This window comes from Lissotriton vulgaris, chromosome 2_1, assembly GCF_964263255.1.
Source record: "Lissotriton vulgaris chromosome 2_1, aLisVul1.2, whole genome shotgun sequence".
NCBI classification, from domain to species: Eukaryota; Metazoa; Chordata; class Amphibia; order Caudata; family Salamandridae; genus Lissotriton; species Lissotriton vulgaris.
The window spans coordinates 1471598620-1471623426 of record NC_141687.1 but is presented as its reverse complement, the minus strand read 5'-3'; the positions used below and the strand labels follow the sequence as shown (position 1 = coordinate 1471623426).

Here is a 24807-nt window from a genome sequence, read left to right as displayed (position 1 = left end):
TAAACAGTATAAATACGTTCCAAATAGATGGGGAGTCTTGGAGTTCAACATGAATCGTTCATGTGGTTTTTCATTCAGTTGTTTGGGAGGGTGGCATTCAGTTGGTGGGGTGGCAGGTCACTGAATATTACAAGTTAGATTGTCACATCTCCATAAAAGTTATTTAGGGAAGCTGAGTAGAGGGAAGCAAGAGAATGACGATTCTCCAATTTCTATGCAGAGAGAATCTTGATTTCATTAAATACAACTGAGGCCAACATTATGCAATATTTTCATTTAATTTAATTATGTCTTTATTTCGATTAAAGTAATCATGAAAGACAATACATACAACAGTAGATAAAAAATAAAATACAAATTGAATAAAAACACAATGCCATATATACAGTCGAAACAGTGCGGCAGTCGATAATTGGTACAATGTATATTAAAAATAAAAATAGCCAACAACAGAGGACTGCTAAAAAACAATAACTACGGTGTAAAACCAGACAATCATTAGTGCTAAAAAAAACGTAGTTAATTGTGCCACACTGAAATAACATGACATTATTGTGACTGTAACTAAGCTTGGGTTTCTTTTAGTTTTCTTACAGCGAATGAGCCATGCCCAGCTCAGGAATTTAGCTAAAGCTACAACTATAGGAGCAACCGTGGATGTCCGCAAAATCCTTAATGCCACCACGGCCGATCTAGTGCCCATGTTCATGCAAATAGGTTTCAGTCATTTATTCCTAGGGGATTTGTAAGCCGGGCATACCAACCGAAAATTGGGTATGGATTCCAGCGGAGCTGGACAAACAGGACATTGCTCGGACCCGTTCAACCGCTATTTGCAAGTAAAGGCGCTGACTGGGAGAGAGCCGACCCTAAACTGGTGGTAAAGTTTCCTGTTCACCGGTCTGGTAATAACATCCCAATATGCTTCGAACACAAAGTCCTGTTTTTGCGACAAATAGGCCAAAGATGGAGAGGGCCTAGTGGTAGAAGAGAAATAGTTATTCTTAACCATATCCCAATAGGCAGCCTTGAGCTCCCTTATGGGTGGAAATGGATTTACCTCGGGATGCTCCCACAGCCCACTCATTCCCATCCCACACAGGGTGTTTTTATGTCTTCCCCGTACAGCCAACCCCCTGAAATCCATAAGAGATTTCACATATTGGGAGAGCTCAGGGGTGACCCAGAGTCGTCGCCAAAACGCTATTGGCCTATAACGGGCTAGATCCTCGATTCAGAGGCAACCCAGATCCAGAAAAAGGGGCAATAATGGGGTGGATTGTGGAAGGCCCGTGATAGATCTAACAAATTTGTTCTGGGCTTGTGCCAAGGAGGAGATGTTCTCGAAACCCCATAGTTCTGCTCCATAATGGATTGAGGTAATAACCTTAGAAATGTATATCTTAAGGACCGGGGCTTCTGACTCTGAGGCCCCCGCTGTTTCTCATATTCATATGATGGTAACTCGTGTCTGACGTAAAACAAAAGTAGCTGGTCCACGCCATCTGTTCTATGACTTAGAATTTTTTAATCGTACACTTTCATACATTTAACCACGCACAGTTTCTCACAATCATGGAAGAGGGGGTAGAATATGGACTCTGACGTAGTCTTGGTTGTCCTCCAAATGTCAAAATGAACGCCTTCAGAAGAATAAAACCTGTTAGAAATTTCAAGAGCGTTAATGTCAGAAACCCTTCTAAAAGAAATTAAACAAAGCAAGGTTCATAGAGATTTGTTTGAGAGAAAGCAGTGTTGTCTTGCCAGTGACAGAAAAGTTAAAAAATCTAATTAACATTCAAGAGAGAGTTATAACGGGATTTAGGGGGTCTTCTTAATCTAACCCCCTTCATTACTCTTTTCATTAATAAATTACTAGCAATCGCTAGATTATTTATCAAAGCGTGACCTGAGGAGATTGTAGATCTATTGAAAAAACAACTGTATTTTGAGGGTCAAGGGGACAATATTTACCGACCTCTCTAGTCAGAACCCCCACTAAGAACGTGAATAACAAGAAATAAACTAGGAGGTCTTAACAAATGAAGGAAAGTGACCACAATAAATTGACCGACACTTCTACCACAACTAACGGTGAGGGTCCATCAGTAATGAAAGAGTCCTATCAGCCCACCCAATTGGTGGAACCTCGTCATCTAGGACCTTATCAGCAGGTGTTCATCTGGCCAAGCTCAGTAGTGTTCGCTCGGTGCCAACAGTTCCCATGCTGAAAGAAGATGAGTCCTCACTGCGAGTGGTACTGATAGGGTGCAGTGCTCAAGAAAAAAGTGCATAATTAAAATGGCGGTCAGGGTAGACAAAATTATTTATTGGTATCTCCCTGGACGCCAGGTTAAAACAGATGTGGCAACAGTGTGACAATATCACTGTCAAGGAAGCATCTATAAATAGGCCAACATGTTTCTGCCTTTCATGTATTGTTTTACAGGCATTCGTCAGGGCCAAGCTGTAAAATAGGCTACTGCAACATCTAGTTAAATTCTCATTTATGGAAAATTTAAAGGAGAAAGCTATAAAGCATGGTTGGAATGGTAAGTTTTAGTCATGTGGCTTAGTCAGCCACCCTACCCGTCTCAAGTCTGGCAACCAAGCAGAGTACAATCCTTTCCTAAAAAAACGGAAGAAAACACACACTGATATTGCATCCATTATACAATTGTGAATATCAACATGTTGTGAAAGTCAAAATTCTAGTGGTCTACAAACACTTCTAATGACTGCTCTAGCGAGAGCCAGACAATCTCATGACTATAAGAGAGTCAAAAACCAGATAATCTAGTGAATCCTGTAATATTGAAAAAGGATAACTACTCACCCAACACTGTTTGGGAGTCAAGCCTCACCTCACCCGGCAACGGCTCGGATAGAGAGGCCCCGCTCTATGAAACATACAGAGAAAAACATTTTTGGCAATGATAAATGTCATGCTCAATGTATCTATTGTAGTGTAAACACACCCACAAGAAACTTGGTTTTAAACTCCTACTGGTTAATCACCCCAACTGTCCAATGGCGCGAAAAAGGCAAGGAAAGTCATTCACCTGGGACACCAAATATATCGTGCCCCAGATCTATGTTTATGCTGATAAAAAGCTCTTTGTAAATGCCATTTGGTTTCTACAAATCTATCAAGCAGATTTTACTAACTTGATTGTCAATTCAGTTAAGGGGAGAAGAGAGAAGCTCTCCTCTTCCACTTCCGCTTTTTTTAAGAATACACAAGTGGTTATAAGATGCAGGGAAATTTCTTATTTAAGCTCGTCTGAGCTGCTAGTATAGTCAGCAAGAAGTCAAAAACCCCGCATATCTGATAATAACACTGGGACAAAGACCAGAGCTGCCAGCATGGATTCACTTACCTGTCCGTCGGTACCTCGGTGTGGGTCCAAGACCGAAGGGGAGGCGCCGACGGACACGAGGCCGGAAGTATATATACCCACGTAGATTGGGTAATTGGTTGTAAATAGACTACACCTGCGGGATGACGGATGCGTCTGCGACGCGCATCCACGTCTCTTCGCTCGGCGTCGAAGCAGTGTTACCGCATTGCGCATGCGCATGGATCCGGAGTTCGGAATCAATGCTGCTAAGCGCATGCGGCGATGTTTAGAGAACAAAGCGAACTTGCGCGCATGCGCAATAGGTTACTGGATATCTCACTCCGTGTTTCTAATACGAGGAGACGGAGTGCGTCTGCGCGCTTCTAGAACCACTGATGATGATGGTCAATTCGGAGCTGTAAATAATTGTTAGTGCCGCTCCGAAAACAAATTTACTCAAAAAGGGGGAACGTACCGGTGTGAGATGGGAGAGGATCAGAGGACCGCCTCCAAGGAGCTGTTAGTCCCGGCAGATCTGGGATGCCTATGTGGAAATCTACACAAACTTAGGCAAATCTACTAAAGTGGCTGGTTAAGAGGACAACATACTAATTGATCCAATACCACACTCATGCGGCACGAGTGATTCAAATAGATGCAAACAACAGAGCCACTGTGACCAAGATTAATATGGATATTATTATCAAGCATGCAAGTGACTGATATATGCGATGTGTATATATTGTTACCCTGAGGGTAAGGAAATATTGCATGTAGTAATCGCTTGTGTGGACAGTACAAAAATAGTCTTCATAGAGAAACTATCAGAGTCAACAAATTGACAGTGCATGATTAGATGTTGTACTCCTTTTTTTTATTTTTTTTATATAATATTTAAAAACCCATAAAAATGGAGAGGGTGTTGTATCAGCCCAGGCCCTGTGTCAGAGGGGCTCACAGTATTAACATAAAGGTTCATACATACAAAAGGACGATAACCCGTATGAAGAGTCCAAGAAACCTGTGTAGTTCCTATATCAGTGGACAAGTCCTGTGTACAATCAGGGCATGGATAACCATATATTAGAAGAAAATGATGAACATCATAAAGAAATCCATGGTATGTTATCATTCAGACCCAAGACGTCCGTCTTGAGCCTGTGTATCCAGCGCTGCTCTCTGGAATGAATGGTCGCTCTAAAACAACCCATTTCATTTCGTCTGCCTTGTGTTTTTGAGTCAAGAAGTGGTTCGTAAGGCGAGTGGATTGTTTATTACACCGGATGGTGCTCTTGTGCTCGCTTATCCGAAGCTTAATCTTCCTGGTGGTACATACGTTCAATACCTGTTCCAACGAAGTGAAAAAAACAATCCTTAAATACTGGAAGATACTAAATACAGCTATGGGTAATATTCTGCGTCCTCTCTTTGCCTTTAAACGTGGTTCCAGCATACGAGATCAACTCGTACACACAAGGCCTAGATACCACCTGAAACCAGACACAAACACTCTCTGGAACACCGAACCTGTACGAGGACACTACCCATGCGGAGGTTGTGCAACTTGTCCCCAAACTTCCAAAACTGTGACAATAGACATAGGGACAGCTAAACCGTGGCGTTTAAACTCCCACACCAATTGTAACTCAGACAAATTGATTTACATGATAACATGTCCTTGTAATCTCATCTACATAGGTCACACCACCAGGAAGATTAAGCTTCGGATAAGCGAGCACAAGAGCACCATCCGGTGTAATAAACAATCCACTCGCCTTACGAACCACTTCTTGACTCAAAAACACAAGGCAGACGAAATGAAATGGGTTGTTTTAGAGCGACCATTCATTCCACCTCATGTAACCAATGTATCACACTTTCTATTTTTCAGAGAGCAGCTCAAGACGGACGTCTTGGGTCTGAATGATAACATACCATGGATTTCTTTATGATGTTCATCATTTTCTTCTAATATATGGTTATCCATGCCCTGATTGTACACAGGACTTGTCCACTGATATAGGAACTACACAGGTTTCTTGGACTCTTCATACGGGTTATCGTCCTTTTGTATGTATGAACCTTTATGTTAATACTGTGAGCCCCTCTGACACAGGGCCTGGGCTGATACAACACCCTCTCCATTTTTATGGGTTTTTAAATATTATATAAAAAAAATAAAAAAAAGGAGTACAACATCTAATCATGCACTGTCAATTTGTTGACTCTGATAGTTTCTCTATGAAGACTATTTTTGTACTGTCCGCACAAGCGATTACTACATGCAATATTTCCTTACCCTCAGGGTAACAATATATACACATCGCATATATCAGTCACTTGCATGCTTGATAATAATATCCATATTAATCTTGGTCACAGTGGCTCTGTTGTTTGCATCTATTTGAATCACTCGTGCCGCATGAGTGTGGTATTGGATCAATTAGTATGTTATCCTCTTAACCAGCCACTTTAGTAGATTTGCCTAAGTTTGTGTGGATTTCCACATAGGCATCCCAGATCTGCCGGGACTAACAGCTCCTTGGAGGCGGTCCTCTGATCCTCTCCCATCTCACACCGGTACGTTCCCCCTTTTTGAGTAAATTTGTTTTCGGAGCGGCACTAACAATTATTTACAGCTCCGAATTGACCATCATCATCAGTGGTTCTAGAAGCGCGCAGACGCACTCCGTCTCCTCGTATTAGAAACACGGAGTGAGATATCCAGTAACATATTGCGCATGCGCGCAAGTTCGCTTTGTTCTCTAAACATCGCCGCATGCGCTTAGCAGCATTGATTCCGAACTCCGGATCCATGCGCATGCGCAATGCGGTAACACTGCTTCGACGCCGAGCGAAGAGACGTGGATGCGCGTCGCAGACGCATCCGTCATCCCGCAGGTGTAGTCTATTTACAACCAATTACCCAATCTACGTGGGTATATATACTTCCGGCCTCCTGTCCGTCGGCGCCTCCCCTTCGGTCTTGGACCCACACCGAGGTACCGGCGGACAGGTAAGTGAATCCATGCTGGCAGCTCTGGTCTTTGTCCCAGTGTTATTATCAGATATGCGGGGTTTTTGACTTCTTGCTGACTATACTAGCAGCTCAGACGAGCTTAAATAAGAAATTTCCCTGCATCTTATAACCACTTGTGTATTCTTAAAAAAAGCGGAAGAGGAGAGCTTCTCTCTTCTCCCCTTAACTGAATTGACAATCAAGTTAGTAAAATCTGCTTGATAGATTTGTAGAAACCAAATGGCATTTACAAAGAGCTTTTTATCAGCATAAACATAGATCTGGGGCACGATATATTTGGTGTCCCAGGTGAATGACTTTCCTTGCCTTTTTCGCGCCATTGGACAGTTGGGGTGATTAACCAGTAGGAGTTTAAAACCAAGTTTCTTGTGGGTGTGTTTACACTACAATAGATACATTGAGCATGACATTTATCATTGCCAAAAATGTTTTTCTCTGTATGTTTCATAGAGCGGGGCCTCTCTATCCGAGCCGTTGCCGGGTGAGGTGAGGCTTGACTCCCAAACAGTGTTGGGTGAGTAGTTATCCTTTTTCAATATTACAGGATTCACTAGATTATCTGGTTTTTGACTCTCTTATAGTCATGAGATTGTCTGGCTCTCGCTAGAGCAGTCATTAGAAGTGTTTGTAGACCACTAGAATTTTGACTTTCACAACATGTTGATATTCACAATTGTATAATGGATGCAATATCAGTGTGTGTTTTCTTCCGTTTTTTTAGGAAAGGATTGTACTCTGCTTGGTTGCCAGACTTGAGACGGTAGGGTGGCTGACTAAGCCACATGACTAAAACTTACCATTCCAACCATGCTTTATAGCTTTCTCCTTTAAATTTTCCATAAATGAGAATTCAACTAGATGTTGCAGTAGCCTATTTTACAGCTTGGCCCTGACGAATGCCTGTAAAACAATACATGAAAGGCAGAAACATGTTGGCCTATTTATAGATGCTTCCTTGACAGTGATATTGTCACACTGTTGCCACATCTGTTTTAACCTGGCGTCCAGGGAGATACCAATAAATAATTTTGTCTACCCTGACCGCCATTTTAATTATGCACTTTTTTCTTGAGCACTGCACCCTATCAGTACCACTCGCAGTGAGGACTCATCTTCTTTCAGCATGGGAACTGTTGGCACCGAGCGAACACTACTGAGCTTGGCCAGATGAACACCTGCTGATAAGGTCCTAGATGACGAGGTTCCGCCAATTGGGTGGGCTGATAGGACTCTTTCATTACTGATGGACCCTCACCGTTAGTTGTGATAGAAGTGACGGTCAATTTATTGTGGTCACTTTCCTTCATTTGTTAAGACCTCCTAGTTTATTTCTTGTTATTCACGATTGTAGATCTATAACAGTTTATAGTCCTGTAGGAAAGACCAGAATCAAAAAGATGTGCTAAGTAGTTAGCTATTAACCGAACACGGGCTTCCACTGGATCTAAGTCCCTCTCCACGCACCAACCACACCACTTTTTCCAGCTACCCAGGTATCTCTTTCTTGTGCCAGGTGCCCAAGACTCGTTCAGTAAGCTTTTAGCCCCTCGTGAAAGTCCAGGATATCTTTGTGAACCCCTGATATCCTCCAAGCAAGAAGGTTCATCTTCCCTTCTAGAATAAGAGGCTGTTCCTCTCCGTCAGGGGCCAGAAGTAGACCCAAGGAAGCTGGGATAAAGCGTGTGATGTCTTCTGTGAGTTCCATTACCCCTGGAAACCACACCTGGGACTTCCAAAAGGGAGTTATTAGGATGATATTGGCGAGTTCCTGTCTCACTTTCTAAAGCACTCGCTAAATCATGGAGAAGGGGGAAAAAGCATAAGCCCCTATTTTCCCCCAATCTTGTAAAAAGGCATCCACTGCTAGGGCATGCAGATCTTGTCTACAGCTGAAGTAAGAGTGGACCTGACAGGTTAGTCTGCTGGCAAAGAGGTCCAACCAAATTGGGTCCCAATGATTGTCTACCAACTAAAAAAACCTCCGGATGAAGCATCCAGTCACTGAAGTATTTGAGGTATCTTGAGTTCCAGTCTGCTCTTAGGTTTGCTATCCCTGGGATAAATTCTTCCCTGGGGGGGGGGGGGATTTTGTGTTGCCAGCAGAAATTCCAAATTTGGGTTGCTATGTCTGATAAGGTTTTGGATTTCGCTCCGCTAAACCTGTTTATTTAGGAGACAGCTAAATAACTGTATAGACGAATCAAGGTGTTAGAATTTGCTAACTGATCCCTGAAGCTCATTAGGGCATTAAGAAACGCTCACATTTCCAAGCAGTTTATGTTTAAGGACTGTTCTTCTAGGGACCAGTTGCAAGCATCTGATTCTAGGATGAAGTCCGATAAGTTCCCAAAGATGGCTTTGCCATTCCAAGCTTCTGGGTTCATCTGCCACCATAGAAGAACTTCTGGTGCGTCCATGGGAAGGGGAATTACGTCCCCGTACCGAAGAGCTTTCCTTAAGCCCCAGGCATTCAATCTCTGGAGTGGAGGGGGCCAGGTGAGACTGCCTGAATTGAAGAGGAAAGGAGACCCAGAACTTGTGCTAAGTTCCTCAGGATGATGGAATCCTTCAATAAGACTGACTTCAGTTCTTTCTTTATCTTTAAAACTTTTTTGCATGGCAGAACTAACTGAGACAGGATGGTATTCACCTGTAAACCAATGAATTCTAGTTCCTGAGAGGGAGACATGACAGATTTCTCTTGTTTTACAATTAACACCAGATTTTCCAAGAGATTCATAGTCCAGGACACGTGTGTCAGGACTTCTGATTTATTCTGCGACATAATGAAAATGTCGTCTAGGTAAATAATGAGTCATACACCTCTTTCCCTTAGAAAACTTACCACTGGACGGAGAACTTTGGTGAAACACCAAGGAGCTGAAGAGAGAACAAAAGGGAGACAAAGGAATTGATAAAGAGTTCCCTTCCACAGAAAGTGGAGGTCCTTTCAGCAATCCCTGTCCATAGGTATTGTAAAGTAAGCATCTTTGAGATCCAACTTTCCCAGCCAATCTTGAGTTTGCAGAATATATCTTAGAAGATGGATCCCTTCCATCTTAAAATGTCTGTAAACCAAGAAACTGTTCAGCTCTTTGAGGTTTATTACTGACCGCCATCTCTTGTCTTTCTTCCCTACCAAAAATATTGTGCTTATGAAACTTTTTTCTGATGAAACTATTGGAGTAACCCTCCCCATGGCTCCTTTCTCTAACATTTCAGAAACTTCCAAGTCTATCAACTTTGCTTGATCTGCATTCACACACATCTCTCTGGGGATCTTTAGCTGGGGGGGAGGGGGGGCATCCCAGAAATCTATCTTGAAACCTGCTATGGTTTCCAAAACCAATGGATCTTGTGTTATTTTTTGCCAATGGTGAATAAAAAAACCTTAGTTTCCCCCCCACCTTTAGGGGTTTGTGAAAGGTAGATTTGCCTACCTTGGTAAGAAGCTATAGATCGTCCCCCACTGGCTCTTGTAGCTCTTCCCCCTTTAGAGAAGAATTTTGAGTTTTGACAAAAGCCTCTTAAATAGGCAGAGGGGCCCCTCTGTTCTTGCGGGTAGAAATGACCCCTGTAGTTTCCCCGGCTGGCGGTTGGTCCTCTCCTGCCTCTGACGGACAGAAGAATGCAGGAGCTTTGAGGCGAACTCTGCTGAGCTGTCAAGGAACTCTCCTGAGCCGAGGTAAGGCGCTCGCGCTCGTGAGTAGACAGTTTAATTTTGAATCACAATAGCAATGAAGGAAGAGATAAATGTTTAAACGGAATAAATTTAACAAATATATACGACCTGTAAGCGATCCAAAACACCAACGTGGGAAAAGCAGCAATAAATAACACCCAACCGATGCTGGAAGCTCGAATAAATCATCCAAATCCTTAATGACGAAATCCAAGTCTGGCAAAATCCAAGTCCAGACGAAGTCCGATGAACGTGGGTTCGTAATTCCGCAAGTCGCCAAATTGTAAAGATGGTTGGACACGTAATTCGTGTTGAAAGGAGGTTTATTTCAAGTATCAATTAGCACAGCAGAGAAAAACCTCTACTCTCTTCCCTCAGCTCTCCAACTGCTCCGCAATCTAGAACACCACAACAGTGGAAGCTTGGAGAGAGGAAAGCGCGAGGCAAAGCACGAGAGAGAACACAACATCACAAAGCAAATAAAATATATATACATACATAACACCCTTTCAAAAAGTGGGGATGAGTTAAACACTTGTCTCATATTTGTTTGAGCTTTGCTAAATGATATAAATGTCGATACACATTTCCCAAGGGATTTCACAAAATCATCTCCGAAGAGACCCTTTGCGTTGCCCATATCATCTTTGGAAGATAAGTCGGCAAGTTTGGGATTCATCCTTAAGAGGACTGCTTTACGTCTCTCTGTAATTAAGCCCGAGTTTGCATTGTCAAGGAGGCATATTGCACGTTGAGGTCGATGTGCACCGGAGTGTTGTTTCCCCTGGCCTCTTCGGCCATGTCCAGGATGCGAGTGATCAGGCGGAATACATCCAAGAGTTTATCTTGGCACTGTTTTAGGCATTTTTCAATGCCTTTTTCTGGCATCTTTCCCAGCTTTGAAAAGGAAAGTAATTAGTTCCGGGTCCAAATTGGGGGTATTACAGACTTTGCCCTCCGTAGAGGGTCTGGGGCATTCAATCCTCATTAAGTTACAGGTGTCTTTGTCCAGACCCTTCTTTGCCTACTGATTGAGGAATGTGGCAACGTGGTCCATGGAACGAGATGAGGCGAATTTTCTTGGCGGGTGCTATCCCTTGGTAGGGCAATATGTGACAAACAATGCAGGATATCGGGATGCACACCATTGTTTTCAACTTTATCAAACTTGTCCATTGCTGTAAGTGAAATGCGTGCAGCATTGGTGTAGTGCCTTGCTCTGATGGCACTTGAATTAACAATGTAACGAGATGAGGCGAATTTTCGCCCCAAACCAATTGCACAGCTTTGAACTGCCTAGTATGGCCAATTCATTCATATGTTCATCCATCAGTTAATCATTATCAATTTACTCCAAAATGTTCCTTTTCATTATCCTTTTAACTAGTTTTACGCTCTACATTTAGGGTTCATTCGGCTTTTTTCCAAGTTTCTCATGTATAAACTGTGCCCATCCGGGCCTCTTGTAAAGACACGACTGATGCCATGGTTCGTTCCAAGCAGTGTTTATTAATAACCCAATGCATTTCGGGCGGGATACGCCCTTCGTCAGGGGACACTGTAAAGTAACAATAAAGCCATTACTGTCTTGCATAGCTGTCTAATGTAGTTACATTCAAAAAGTACAATGTGCATTGTGAAACATTCTTGTCCATGTAAAAATAATTATCTATATTATACTTTTAAATATTTCAACGAAAACTTGATGGATGCAATGCAACTATGTTCCCTCTCTGTTTGGCAGGCCATACATACTGTGAGACCGTTTCCTTGCATTATACCCGATGTTACCTACTAGTAATTACAGGTTCTCATGTTATAGATATAACGGGTGATTTACCAACACGCCAATGTGAAAACCCACAGTTCACACCTCCTCGTCCCTCTGCATATCTTTGGACTCATTAAGCCTCTAACTTAATCACCCCTGATCGCCTCCATTCTCCCAGCATTCTCCCTAACATTTCATAAAACTCCGACCTCTTTTCAATGTGCGACTCGCACTTGACCCACCATGACCTTTCCCTTCCGTGTTTGAAATGCATTCACAGAACCTCTAATGAATACCCCATGCTGGTGAAAGACAAGGCTCAATTCAATATTAACTATCATACCTGCTCTGGAAGTTTTTAGCGCTACATTCTATCGTCTCCGGGACGGTATCTTTGCCACATGTTTAATCACAGCCTAGAAACACTGGAATTAGCAGTCTACACTACAGGGATAGAATACAGTAAGAAAACAGTAAATTTCATAATCTATCAAACAGTTTTATAGTGATAATCAGTCTATATCACTATAGGCAAAAAACTAATTTGAAACTGTTACATTTATATGGGTAATCCATAAGAAAAGCTTGGTATACTTATCTTGTGATGGGCAGCTAATAAAAGAGGATGATGATACAGTGCACAGGATGCTTATACTGCTTGTGTGAACATTCTATCACTTTATGATGTGTTCAATGTTCCTTAACGGACTGCATGTTGGGCAAAAAATAAAAGTATATTGCATAATGGTAGTCTCCGGTCTTGTAATGAAATCTAAATTGGCAAAAAATTCTGAGCAGCATAGTAAACAAGTAAATGTTCCTGAAGGCATTATATGAAGGGTTTGTTCTGATGGGGGAGGGGGCCATAGGGAGTTCCCGACTTTATGGCCACTTCCAGAAGAAATTACTAAGGGCCTGATTATGAATTTGGTGGTGCTGCACTGGCACATCACCGCTGAAGCCACACAAACACCGCCCGCCTGATTACCAGTTGAATTTGTGCATGCAGGCAGTCTTTTTGCGGTTCTCACAGCAGTGTCTTTCAAAGAGGGCACCGCAATGGGAACTGCAAAAATGTTGCAGCACGACATGGAGTATAGAGTCCATGCCGTGCTGAAACTAGGGGTGCAACGAGACAGGGGTGAGGTACAAGTTGTGCCCCCCTGAAAGCATCCCCAAGGCAGGGGCATGGGGGACCTGTAGAGCCCCCTTTGTTTCCCCACTGCCAGCCTTTTGAAAAGGCTGGCGGAGGAGGAACTCGAAATATGCTCGACAGGACTGCTCCAGCCACTCAGTATATTGTATTGTACCGCCAGGGAACGGCGTTTGCCTGGCGCAGCCACGGTCCTCTGCCGTAACGACGCAGAAAGTCGTAATCTGGTAGTCGGGCCACCATGACTCCATAGACCACTAGACTCAATCAGCCTTGACGCAGTTTCAGCACTTCAAAGCAACCAAAAGCCCCCTTGAGATTAACAATGATATTGGACAGAGATGGTGCGAATGGATCTGTGTACTAAGCTGACTAGTTTGAATAAGCATCTCCACTCTATGGAAAGCTAAATTCCCATAGAATTTGGGTGATGTGGTCTGATCTTCTTGCGCCTGTGATAAGGCAGGTCAAGGATTCATGGGCTGTTTTTAAAGCAGTAAGATGAGTTTTTGAAATACCTGCTAGAGTTTCTGTAGACCAATTTTGAGAGGACTAACTTTTGGACCACAGTTTTGAAGTCAAATGTAAAAATAAATTTGACTCCAGTTTGGCAATGTGCATTCTTGGATATGGCACTAATGTGGGCCATTAAATTTAGCTTTTTGTCTAGGATAGATCAAGGATTTAGAGCTATCATCGACTGGTTTGAATTTAGTGGGAGTGGGGCATTGCACCACTAACTGGAAAGAAGCATTTTGGAAGAGAGAGAAGGAATTCAGTCTTCAAGGCATTATGTTGGAAAGATTTTGAAATCAGCAGCCTACCAGAAAGTCTATTAATGGTTATCTATATTTTTAAAACAAAGAAGAAAATGTAAAAGATTTTTTGTTCACAACTAGATGACCGGTTTGTATGTACTTTTAATCCAGACATTATCTTGACCGGTATTGTGAACTTAAATTTACTGCATCCATCACCCCAATATGAATTGAATGAATATGATCGATTGGCAGAGGGGGAATCTGCAATGTGAGCTTGCTCCACAGAGACTGGGTAAGGAAGGTTGTATCATGCTGTACGTAGTGCAGTTTTTTTTTTTTTACAACTGTCTTTTAAAAGCACACACTTCACAATTTAGCTCAGAGCACCCTTATAATACCTCTCAAAAATTATAAATGTGTCTCACCAGGAAGCTACTAGTGATTCCATCAATTAACGCCACTACCAGCTTCCAGGCACCCTTTACATTTGCACAGTGACTAGTTGTGCACATTTACACTCTTTCTGGCAAACAGGCATCCTGGAAAGGATTGCTCCTCCCTCGGTTTCACAGCACAGGAGTCTCCCTGAATGACACTTCAGCTGAAGCATTTCAACTCAGAATTAATTGTTCCGGGATTGTTGACTTTTGACAACAAGCATTGGCATAGCCAATAGGTCTCGCCTTTGGGACCTTATAAGCGTTTAGCCACGCAACAGTTTATGTTGTTGCACTGAGGATATTGTGCTGCATAACTAAATACTTAGAAGGTCCCAAAAGCGAGACCTATTGGCTATGCCAATGCTTGTTCTCCTATGGGTGTACTATCACAGAAATTGATGGCGCCAATTCTGGTGTTCTCTTCTCTGTGTTTTCGCCTTCTCCTAACTTTATTAGGTACCTTCCTTGATTAGTTGACTGATCCTGGTAGGCCCTTCTCCCCACCACCTCACGGGCACCTTTAGCACACGGTTGGACACATTGGGAAGAGGAGTTGGCCTAACGGCTAGGGCAGTCGACCTCAAATCTGAGGGACCAGGTTCGAGTCTCAGCAAGGATGCACAACATCCTGTGATTCTGGGTAAAATCATCTAATCTTCCCGTGCCTAACAAAAAAAAAAAAATGAATTTGTCCTCATGTAACCCAACTGGTGCACGTGTAAATCACTTTGATTCCCAATACCTTCGGGTCAAATGTGCGCTATATAAAACACTGTTTAAAAAAAAAATGAAAAAACTCTGAACTCAGAGGTGGGTAAAACCATTGGTTGGCCCTCCTCAGAACTCCCCTTGCATCAGAGTCCTCACATACACAAACTAACTTCTAGCAGTTAGCTAGGACAGATAGGGTCGGATTGGTAAAGCGGGCCCTCAGGCAATGGCCGAGGGGCCGGTATAGATGTTCCAGCTGTGGGCTGCTTTTTTGGCAGCCTGGGGGCCAATTTGGCTGTGTCTGGTGTGTTCAGATGTCACCAGCGGCCCAGTAGGGTCCGGAGTGGCCTTTCTGGAGGCAGATGGGCGTCCATTACCTCCCTTTTATCAACGATCAGAGGTGTCACTCACTTTTTCTCGCTGGGCCGGCCAATTAATGTGTGCATACTGAGCGGGGGCAGGGGGCCTGAGAAGAAGTGGCCTCACTTGTTTTCAGGTGTTTATAAAACTTCGATGAAGCAGTGTTTTGCGGAATGGCAATATGCAAATGTGGCCACTTTTTTTTAGCATGACCGGGCCGATTTCTAATCCCAATCCAACCCTGAGGACAGATAAACCTGAGACCTCCCGCGCATAGAGGGCAAGCAGTGGCAAATCCTTTCCTATAACACAAAAAGACGAGTCAGTGTATTTCAATTTGTGTTCACTTGTGCCTTTACACAGGTTTGTGCATGCTATGTTATTTTACATATACACGTCTACGTACAGTGCAGCTAAAATATATGAATGCAGGGTTGGGGGAGTTACATATACATATGTGTTTGTGTGTGAGAGTCTGCTTGTGTATATATTTATGTGTTGCATGTGTGCTTATGTATGCCACTGTTCTATAAATATCATTGGGAAAGGCACCATTAATATATATGCTTGTTCTAAGGGACGATACGATGCTAATAGGCATGCAGTGCAATCAGCTTCGGGCGAACCTTGAGTACCCTTGAGCTGTGACGTGATTCCAGCCCTGGCGCTATCTTCCTACTGTAGGGGGCGAGTGAAGGAAGAGGCGGGGCAGGGATGAAAGGAGAAAGCGCAAGGAGGGGTTGTGAAGAAGTAGTGTTACTGGGCAGCAGAGAGATGAGAGCCGGGGTGGTAGGGTCAGAGGAAGAAATGAAGGGAAGAGAATGAATATTCAAAATGGACGTAACTTGCTTCAGTCAGCCGTGGCTGCAGCATGCGTGTCTCCTAAAAGTAATGTGAAATGTGACCGATGTAAAATGCTGTAGGTAATGTCAATAATTTGGCAACACATTTATTTTTTGACATTTTCCATTGTTCTGGGTGGATTCGGTCTCCTGTGAGTGCTTGTATAAATGTAGTTTTCACTAAAAATTTAAGATTGAGAACCAGCTACTTCAAGAAAGGCAGAAGTACCGCAAACAGTGTGATCCTCAACACATCATCGTCTGCCCTTATTCCACACTGCTAAATTAGTGAAACTTGGAAACGATGAGCAGCAGTTTGAACACCAGCAGTAAACTACATAGTTTATTCATATACGTTTTTAGACAATTAAAACCATTACAGTTATTCTTTAACTTTCAAAAACATGAGCAAAATGAAAGAAAAAAAAACGCGAGTGGTGACACGAGTGTGAACCGCAAGTGCTACCTTGCCGGCCACTAGCTTGCTATTACGCGCATGCGCCCGCTGTTGTGCGCGTGATAGTAACTTGGTCGCCGGGAAAGTAGCACTTCTCAAAGCAACTACTAAATGTCTCGGCCCGACCAGCGCATGCACTGGATCAGGCCGAGACCTAAAAGAGTATTGGCACATCGTGCCCCTCAGATCCTCCTCACCGCATTTTTCGACCACTGCTTGGCACATGCATTGCGTGAGGCATATAAAGACAAGGCTTAAAATGGGATGAAAAAACTGTGGGAGTCTCTCAAAGGGGCGTGGTCGATGCACTTAAGGGATTGGCTTAAAACGCATAAGCTAAAAATCTGTGCTTAATACAGGGTGCCGCCTGAGTGGCATTTTGCTGCTTCTGTCGTTGAATCCAGATGTATAATACAATAAGTAAGATTACCTACAACAAGCTAGTCGAGTCTCTTTGAAGATATCTCAAAGGCAGTGAAGGGTGGTACTGCTGAGGAGTTAAGATTCCTTTCCCCTCCTGCCGCCCAAACCGAGGGTGAGGGCAAAACGGAGAGAGCCCGATAGAGACCCTTTTCGGCACTTGTTTTTTTCCCAGAACTGCCGGTGCTGGGCACTGGCAGGACCTGGCCCACTTAATGCCATACATAAAGAGGTGCTGAATAAACAGTTACGAGACATTTCGAAAGCAATAGATTATGACGGTCCATTAGCAAATAAATTGTCGTGCTTAACATCTTCTTATGCTGATATACAAAGGCAAGAGTATTGGGGCCGCTGGTCGCACTCTAAATCTACCCTAATAAAGCAGCAGAGGCGCCCCAGGTCAAACAGGATTACTTTAGAAGCCATCCCAGAGTCATTGGGTGATCATCCAACTACCTTAGAAGTCGTTTACACGTCATCAGACATCATCAAGCTCTTGAAGTCATCAGCAAGCTGCAGAAGCTCAGCCTGATGATTTGAGGATGACTTGAAAATGAGTATCTGATGACTTTAGAAGGTGTCATTATTCGTGATGATTAAAGGATGACTTGAAAAGGAGTACCTGATGACTCTAGTAGGCGCCATTATTCGTGATGATTTAAGGAGGACTTGAAAATTAGTATCTGCTGACTTCAGAAGGTGTTATTATTCCTGATGATCTGAGGATGACTTGTAAATGACTCTCCGATAACTTTACAAGATGACATTGTTCCTGATGACTTTGGGGTGATTTGAAAATAAGCATCTGAATACTTCAAAGGTACTATTGTGTTTTCAATAAGATGTTTTTGCGTCTGGTGATTTTAACAGGAATTGTTTGTCTATTTAACCCCTTCGCTGCGGCGGCTATTCCGCCGCAGCACTAAGGGGGTCGCGCGGCGGTTCCGTGCTTGTGAGGGAACCGCTCCGTCGCGGGTGAGCTGTGCTTGTGACAGAACGGGTCCGTCACGGCCCCGCCCGTTCTTTAGAACGTCAGCGCAGGCGCGGCGGCAGGGCCGTGACGGAACCGTTCCGTCACCAGCCAACCCGTGGCTGGTGACGGAACGGTTCCGTCACGAGCATGGAAGAGGTTAAAGAGCACGTCCACCACTTTGGTTTCAGCTTTCCAGAAAAATGCAAACTGTTGGATGATTGCACAATGAATTGCAGATAAACGTCTGACCTCCTGCAGCTGGGAGCCCCAAAACCCAAACACACCTTGAACCCCCAAATTAACCCTTGCACCCCAAAACCCAAACACACCCTGAACCCCAATATTAACCCTGGCACCCCAAAACCCAAACACACCCTGAACCCCCAAATTAACCCTTGCACCCCAAAACCCAAACACACCATAAACCCTAAAATTAACCCTGGCACCCCAAAGCCCAAACACACCCTAAACCCTAAAATTAACCCTGACACCCCAAAACCCAAACACACCCTGAACCCCCAAATTAACCCTTGCACCCCAAAACCCAAACACACCCTGAACCCCAATATTAACCCTTGCACCCCAAAACCCAAATGTAATGTAATGTATTATACTTGTAAAGCGCACTGTTACCTCGTTACGTGGTGTCCTGGCGCTGTATACCGCTGGGGAACCCGTCCTGGCTTTCCCTGTGAGAGGGCACCCCCAAGGTGAAGCCAGTCATCCCCGGCGCTGCTGGGGCCGTTGTGGAGATTAAGCAAGCTATTGCCCAGAGTTGCAGAGTGGGACCCATGGTTAGCGTAGGCACCTAGGCGAGAATTATCTAGTCCGCGGACATTGACCCAAGACCCTGCCGCGTCGGGAATTGAACCCTGGTCTCGGGCCGACTTCTGCTTCAGGGTCTGCGCCTTCTAACCAGTGAGCCACACTTCTCCACACCCTAAACCCTAAAATTAACCCTGGCACCCCAAAACCCAAACACACCCTGAACCCCCAAATTAACCCTTGCACCCCAAACCCAAACACACCCTAAACCCTAAAATTAACCCTGGCACCCCAAAACCCAAACACACCCTGAACCCCCAAATTAACCCTTGCACCCCAAACACACCCTAAACCCTAAAATTAACCCTGGCACCCCAAAACCCAAACACAACCTGAACCCCCAAATTAACCCTTGCACCCCAAAACCCAAACACACCCTGAACCCCCAAATTAACCCTTGCACACCAAACACAAACACACCCTAAACCCTAATATTAACCCTTGTACCCTAAAACCCAAACACACCCTAAACCCTAAAATTAACCCTCGCACCCCAAACCCAAACATGCTCTAACCCCTTAAATTACACCTGGCCCCCCAAAACACAAACCCACCCTCAACCCTAAAATGACCATGTACGCCCTAAAATCCAAAAGCCCTACAAACCCCCAAACTTTTTATGAATGCGGAATGCCGGGAGGCGCTGCTGTGATATGATACTTTCTGTACCCCCAGGCTGCACTTCCTTCATAGAGTATTTCCATAAACACATAGGGGCAGATTTATGTTGCCTGACGCATCTCTGCAAATCAGCAGAGATGCACCAGGAAACATACGACACGCAAGTTTATCCTTGCGCCACCCATGATGCGCCGCATTTACAATGCGGCGCACCATGGCACAGGAATAAACAGATGCGTGTCGCATCTAGGGAGTGAAGTTGGCGCAATGCTGAAGGTGTGTTGCATGCGGCACGCAACTCCAGCACTGCGCCAACTTGCCCTATCTGTTAACATGGTGCGTCAAGCCTTACGCCTGCTTCAAGCAGGCGCAGGGTTTTGACGCATCAGCGTTGGGAAAGTGACTCCGTGAAATCTCATAGATTTCACTGGGTCACTTTTCAGGGGCGTTCCTGCGACAGAACGCCCCCCTCCTGCGTGGAAACGCCCATATGAAACCTGACGCAGGTTTCATGTGGCGCAGGGCCTTACACCGTGACGCATCTCCATAGATGCGTCACGATGTAAGTATGTTGCAACGTGGTGCAGGGTTTACGCCGCCGCTGCGTCACAGCAACGGTGGCGCAAAAGCGCCGCAAGTCGGACATAAATCTGCCCCAATGTTTAGTGGAATCCGATTGTTAGACTCTTTAAACAACTGCGGACAAACCTGCTCATGGCCCGAGGAATAGGTCTTGCAAAGGAAAACAAGCTTTGTCGTCATGGTGACTGCCGAATTCACTCCATCACAATACTAAAATACATTTTAAAAAAGCACAGCTGCCTCGAACACAATGCCAAAATCACCTACTGTCTGCCGGCTGGCTGGGACTCGAACCGCAGATCCTCAATGGAGAGCAGCTCTCTCACCTTTTCATATGCCGGAAGCCGGTGGATTCCTCTAGCAAACGCCTACGCACATCTGGGAGCGCCGGAAGTGACGTCATTGTTCTGCGGCAAGAACGAAGACTGCCGTGAGTGCAATGGCCATTAAAGGGACAGGTGGATTGGCATCGGTCTCTTTATTTTTCCAACTCCACTTCCTTCATCGATTCCAGCGTATACTCGGGTAAGTGCTGCAGCTGTTAAAAAAGAGCAGCATCGATCCTCCGCTCTCGGTCCAGGCTTCCGTCCCAGACCAGCTTCTTCATTTTTCGGAAAGCACGAGTTTTCATTAAGGGGGCAAATTCAGACGCAGCTCCCTGCATGTGTGTGCTTCGTACGTGTTATAATTAATGCCTGCGTTGCAATGTGTGTGTATTAAGTGTGTTTGATGTTTGTCTGTATCAGCCTGCCTGCTTGTTTAATATGCACCTTTTGTGTTTGAGCATGTGTATTTTTCTGTATGAAATGAAATGAAATTTTGGGATGTATGTGTGACGTAGTGCGTGCCTGTGCAAGTTGTGGAAAATTGCAAAAAGCCTAAAAAATGTGTTTTACAGCAAGTTCTTCGCCGTAAGGAAAAATAAATTACTGCCCGCATATTGTAGGTCCCGTGTTGGTTCCAGGTGCACCTGCGTGTATTCAAGATTCTCGACCAAATGGAACAGTTTTAGATCTACTGAAAAGTTGTCAATAAAAGAAGGCTAAACACATTTATTTATGTGAATATTGTATATTGTTGAGCATTACTTGTGTCCTTGCAACTTTTAGTGAGCTTTCATTACTAAATGAATGTGTGCTCTATTGTTGAATCCTGGTCACGTTCCCCAAGCTGTGTAGTGTGCAGAGCAGCACATCTTCTAAAACACTGGCAGTTTTCCTGGATGCGTTTCAAAGCATAAGGATAAATGCTTCAAATAACTTAGCCGTTGTAATGCTGGTTCCTTATTTTGTTTGCTATTTGTGTAATTGAAAGGCCTGGTTGCCTGTGGCGATTGATGTTTACACCCTATTTAGGAAACGTAGTCCGACGCATTCCAACATCTTGCAATATCTACTTTCGCAAAACAGGCTATCATTCTGGTTTCGTTCCATGTGCATGCAATGTTTTTAACTCTTTTGTATATATTATTTAGATAGGGCCAATTACGTATTCCCTGTTTGCGCTAATTTACCTTGACCGCTAAGATCTCTGTAAAAATGAAGCAGTTCTTGTTACATCTGCCTCTATCGATCCCAGCCATATATTATCCAGTTACAACCTGACCTACTGCTAAAGTGCAGAGGGATCGAGCCCTGAGATAAATCACATTAATATCTCTTTCTTCTCCCCCCCTCCCTTCTAGCATTAAGGTGAAAGCACGCACAAGTTGCAGTAACGCGTGCCTTCCCCATTGATTGAGATCTTATAAGAGGTTTCCCCATGCCCTCTTCTCGTTTGAACTGCGGGTACTGCATGTGTCAACGAGGTATGGGATCCCTTTATGTTAAATTGCATCTCTTACCAAACTTCCAAACACCTCTGGCAAAACACTTATAAGGTCCCAGAGGGGAGACCTATTGGCTATGCCAATGCTTTTGCTTTATGTATTTGCCATTGTAATGCCTTTTGTTTAATTTATAAAGCCATTACATATTGCACAATTAACGTACAATACTACTAGCAAAGCTAATATCTTTAGCTTAATAAAAGGTGAAACCTATTGCATTTTTAACGCTTGTCCTTTCATGTTGGGGGTGCCGGTGGGCAGAGGGTAGCAGGCATCTGACTCTCTATGCATCTGTGGGGATAGGTAACTTGATTTCCCGTCACAAACCCCAGTGTGAAAGTTCACTTATTGATAGTTCTTCTATTTCTCTCATAATGCCTCTACTTTGCTATTACTATTTGTCCTGAGCAGCAAGACCTAAGCATACACTCTGGCTTTCCAAAAATAACGATGATTATTAGATCATTTCCTCAATGGCCTTCAGTGCATGCCCAAACACTTTGTAGTCCAAAATCTAGGCATATTAGATAGAAATTGCACCAGGTCAGTGTACTTTTTGGGGTGCTTTTCTCCAATTAAATCTGTTAATCAGTTTGATGTGCTTTGTATTTTACCTCTGAAACTTAAACCACACACAAACTAATTCCTGATTTTTATATCTAGCAGGACATAATCATGGCTTCATTCAACGTCCCTGTTTTTCACTTGCGATCATTCTGTGTGTGTTCGAAAAGATGGTGACTTCCTGCTTTTGGACAATCCCGGGGAAGTTCTTTGTAAATGGCTGGTCGAAAATGTAGATGAAGCTGGTCGGCCAATCACCGAAGAGAGAGATTTTAAAGCTATGATTCTGTTCCAATCATCTGGTAAGCACAATAAGTAAACCTTTATAATAAGTTTGCAACTGCAGGATAACGGTACAAATTACCAACCTGTTTCAGTAAAAACCTACATTTGTAATTAATTAATCCAATAATGGACAGTAAAAATGAACATGCATGTCCCCACATATGCCTTGAATTGCTCTCCAGAGACAAATGTAACACTTATGAAAAGGACTGAAACGTTTAGCTTGTGGCACTACTATAAGGCAGCCATTTTTGGATAAACTTTTATTTAGGCAACTTTTTTCAGGAGGTTCAAGTTCAGGCTTACAATGTGTACTGTCTATTAAGGAAAACTTACTTACTTGGTTATGGATAGATTGTACATTTGTCCTTTATTATCAATACCTCTTTATTTATATATTATGGCTAGACCGTGAAGATATATTGCAAGTGGTCAATGTGTTCTTTTCTGTTTTGAAGTTTATATGTAAATATATTTTTTTTCTCTTGCTTTTTTTTAGTGAAGAAACGGTGTCTAATGATTCAGGATATTTTTCAAGAGATAATTGCAAGCTATTCTGGCACAACAGATGGTCTAAAACGGGTGTTACTTCAAAGGGCACAGGAGAAAAAGCAGATGTTAATGGACTGTGGCAATCGGGGAAGCGCTGGTAGACTTAAGAGGGTGTTACGCGAACTACAAGAGGAAGAAATTGCAGAGAAAAGATGCAAGGACAAAAAAGCCAAGCAGAGTGGACTGGATTATATAAGAGTTGGTAACAAAGCTCATGCTGAAAGCACAACTTCTCAGCCTGGTGATGCAAGTTCGCGGATAAATTTGCAGAAACTTGAAAACCTGGCCCTTTTAGCAGGGATAGCTAGTGTCCTTCATCAAAAATCCACAACTAAAAATGACGCATCAGACCGTGAAAATGAACTTGTCTTGGAGTCCCCGCTTAAATCCAAATATCAAGGACAAATACAAGCCTCCCTTTCACCACTTCATCCTAGAGTAATCAACACTCATTCAGAAAATATAATGGGGCCATTCTGATGTAACCAATAGCCATCCTGAAGCTGTCATAGGATCATACAGGAATAATCCACACTCATCCAGAAATTGTCATGGGATCATTCCAGAGTAATCCACTTTGTTATAGGATCATCCTGGAATAATTGACAGTCATCCTTAAATTAGCTAGAACCCATCCTGGAGTAATTCTCCCTCATCCTGAAGTTGTCAATTAGTATTCGTGGAGTTGTAAAAGGTAATCACTCCCTGCCAGTAGAAGTCATCAGAACACCAGCCTACTGTAGTTTTTGTGATGAGTCTAGGTGCGTCATCACATTTACATTTTTTGTCCTACAGGCATACTTCAGGATGGCTTGGGATGACTTCCCCAGATAATTGCAGGAATAGCCTGACTGTAATCATCAGATGAGTCCAGAATGACTCCAGGATGATCTTCCTTTTTGACATGGGGCTTCTCCTTGTCCCACCAGTAGCAGAGTTGGGCAGAACCTAGCCAGCCTTCCCAAACAAATTTGGTATATATAGGCTTTGTGTGTATATATACTTCTTTTTATTACTCTGCAATTAAACTACCCAGGGCTAATAGAAACGAACACTGGCTAGGTCCACTATTTATGGAACGGAGAGGGAGAAGGCATACTAAACAATCGAATGCTGTCTTTAGATTTCGGAAACAACAGCCTATGGACTCCCAAGTTCCACACACCCGCATTGATTTCATTTGCAAATTCCTATAGTCAGTCTACAGCTCACACAATTAATTCTCCGTTACTGGTCGTTTTACTCACCGGCGTTTCTCCGTAATTTGAGTTTTTCCGGGTAGCATTGCAGCCAATGCCGTGGCTGCACATATTCTGGGAGTCTTCAGTAAAAAGGCGGGCTCATGGAGAAAGAGGTGAATTTGGATTGGAGCCTTCTCGGCTCAATGGCCAATCCAAGTGTGCTGCGCAGAATTCTGAGGTTCTCATTGGATATCGAGTCCGCACTTGTTTTCTGCAGCGTGTAATTGTCCAATCCGACCTGCAGGGAGTTGGTAGGCGTTTGTATTTTATTATGGGCTGGCCAGAGATTTTTCGTGAAGTTTCGGATCTGGCAATAACATTGGATTGGGGTTAGTGGCCGCAGCTCACGCCCTGG

The 24807-nt window shown here is 43.6% G+C and overlaps 1 protein-coding gene across 7 annotated transcripts in view; it reads right to left on the bottom strand.

Annotated features, from left to right (window-relative positions):
• C2_1H2orf76 (chromosome 2_1 C2orf76 homolog) overlaps positions 1-24522 on the bottom strand; it is a 196425-nt gene extending 171903 nt beyond the window's left edge. Inside the window, exon 1 of one of the 7 annotated variants that reach the window (XM_086957341.1) lies at positions 24459-24522. The gene's annotated coding sequence lies outside the window, so the exon portion shown is untranslated. Of the gene's footprint in view, positions 1-20245; positions 20369-24458 lie in introns of those variants that run through there. The other 6 variants (XM_086957343.1, XM_086957339.1, XM_086957340.1 and 3 more) reach the window with 6 other exon arrangements.
• Positions 24523-24807: the final 285 nt, after the last annotated feature.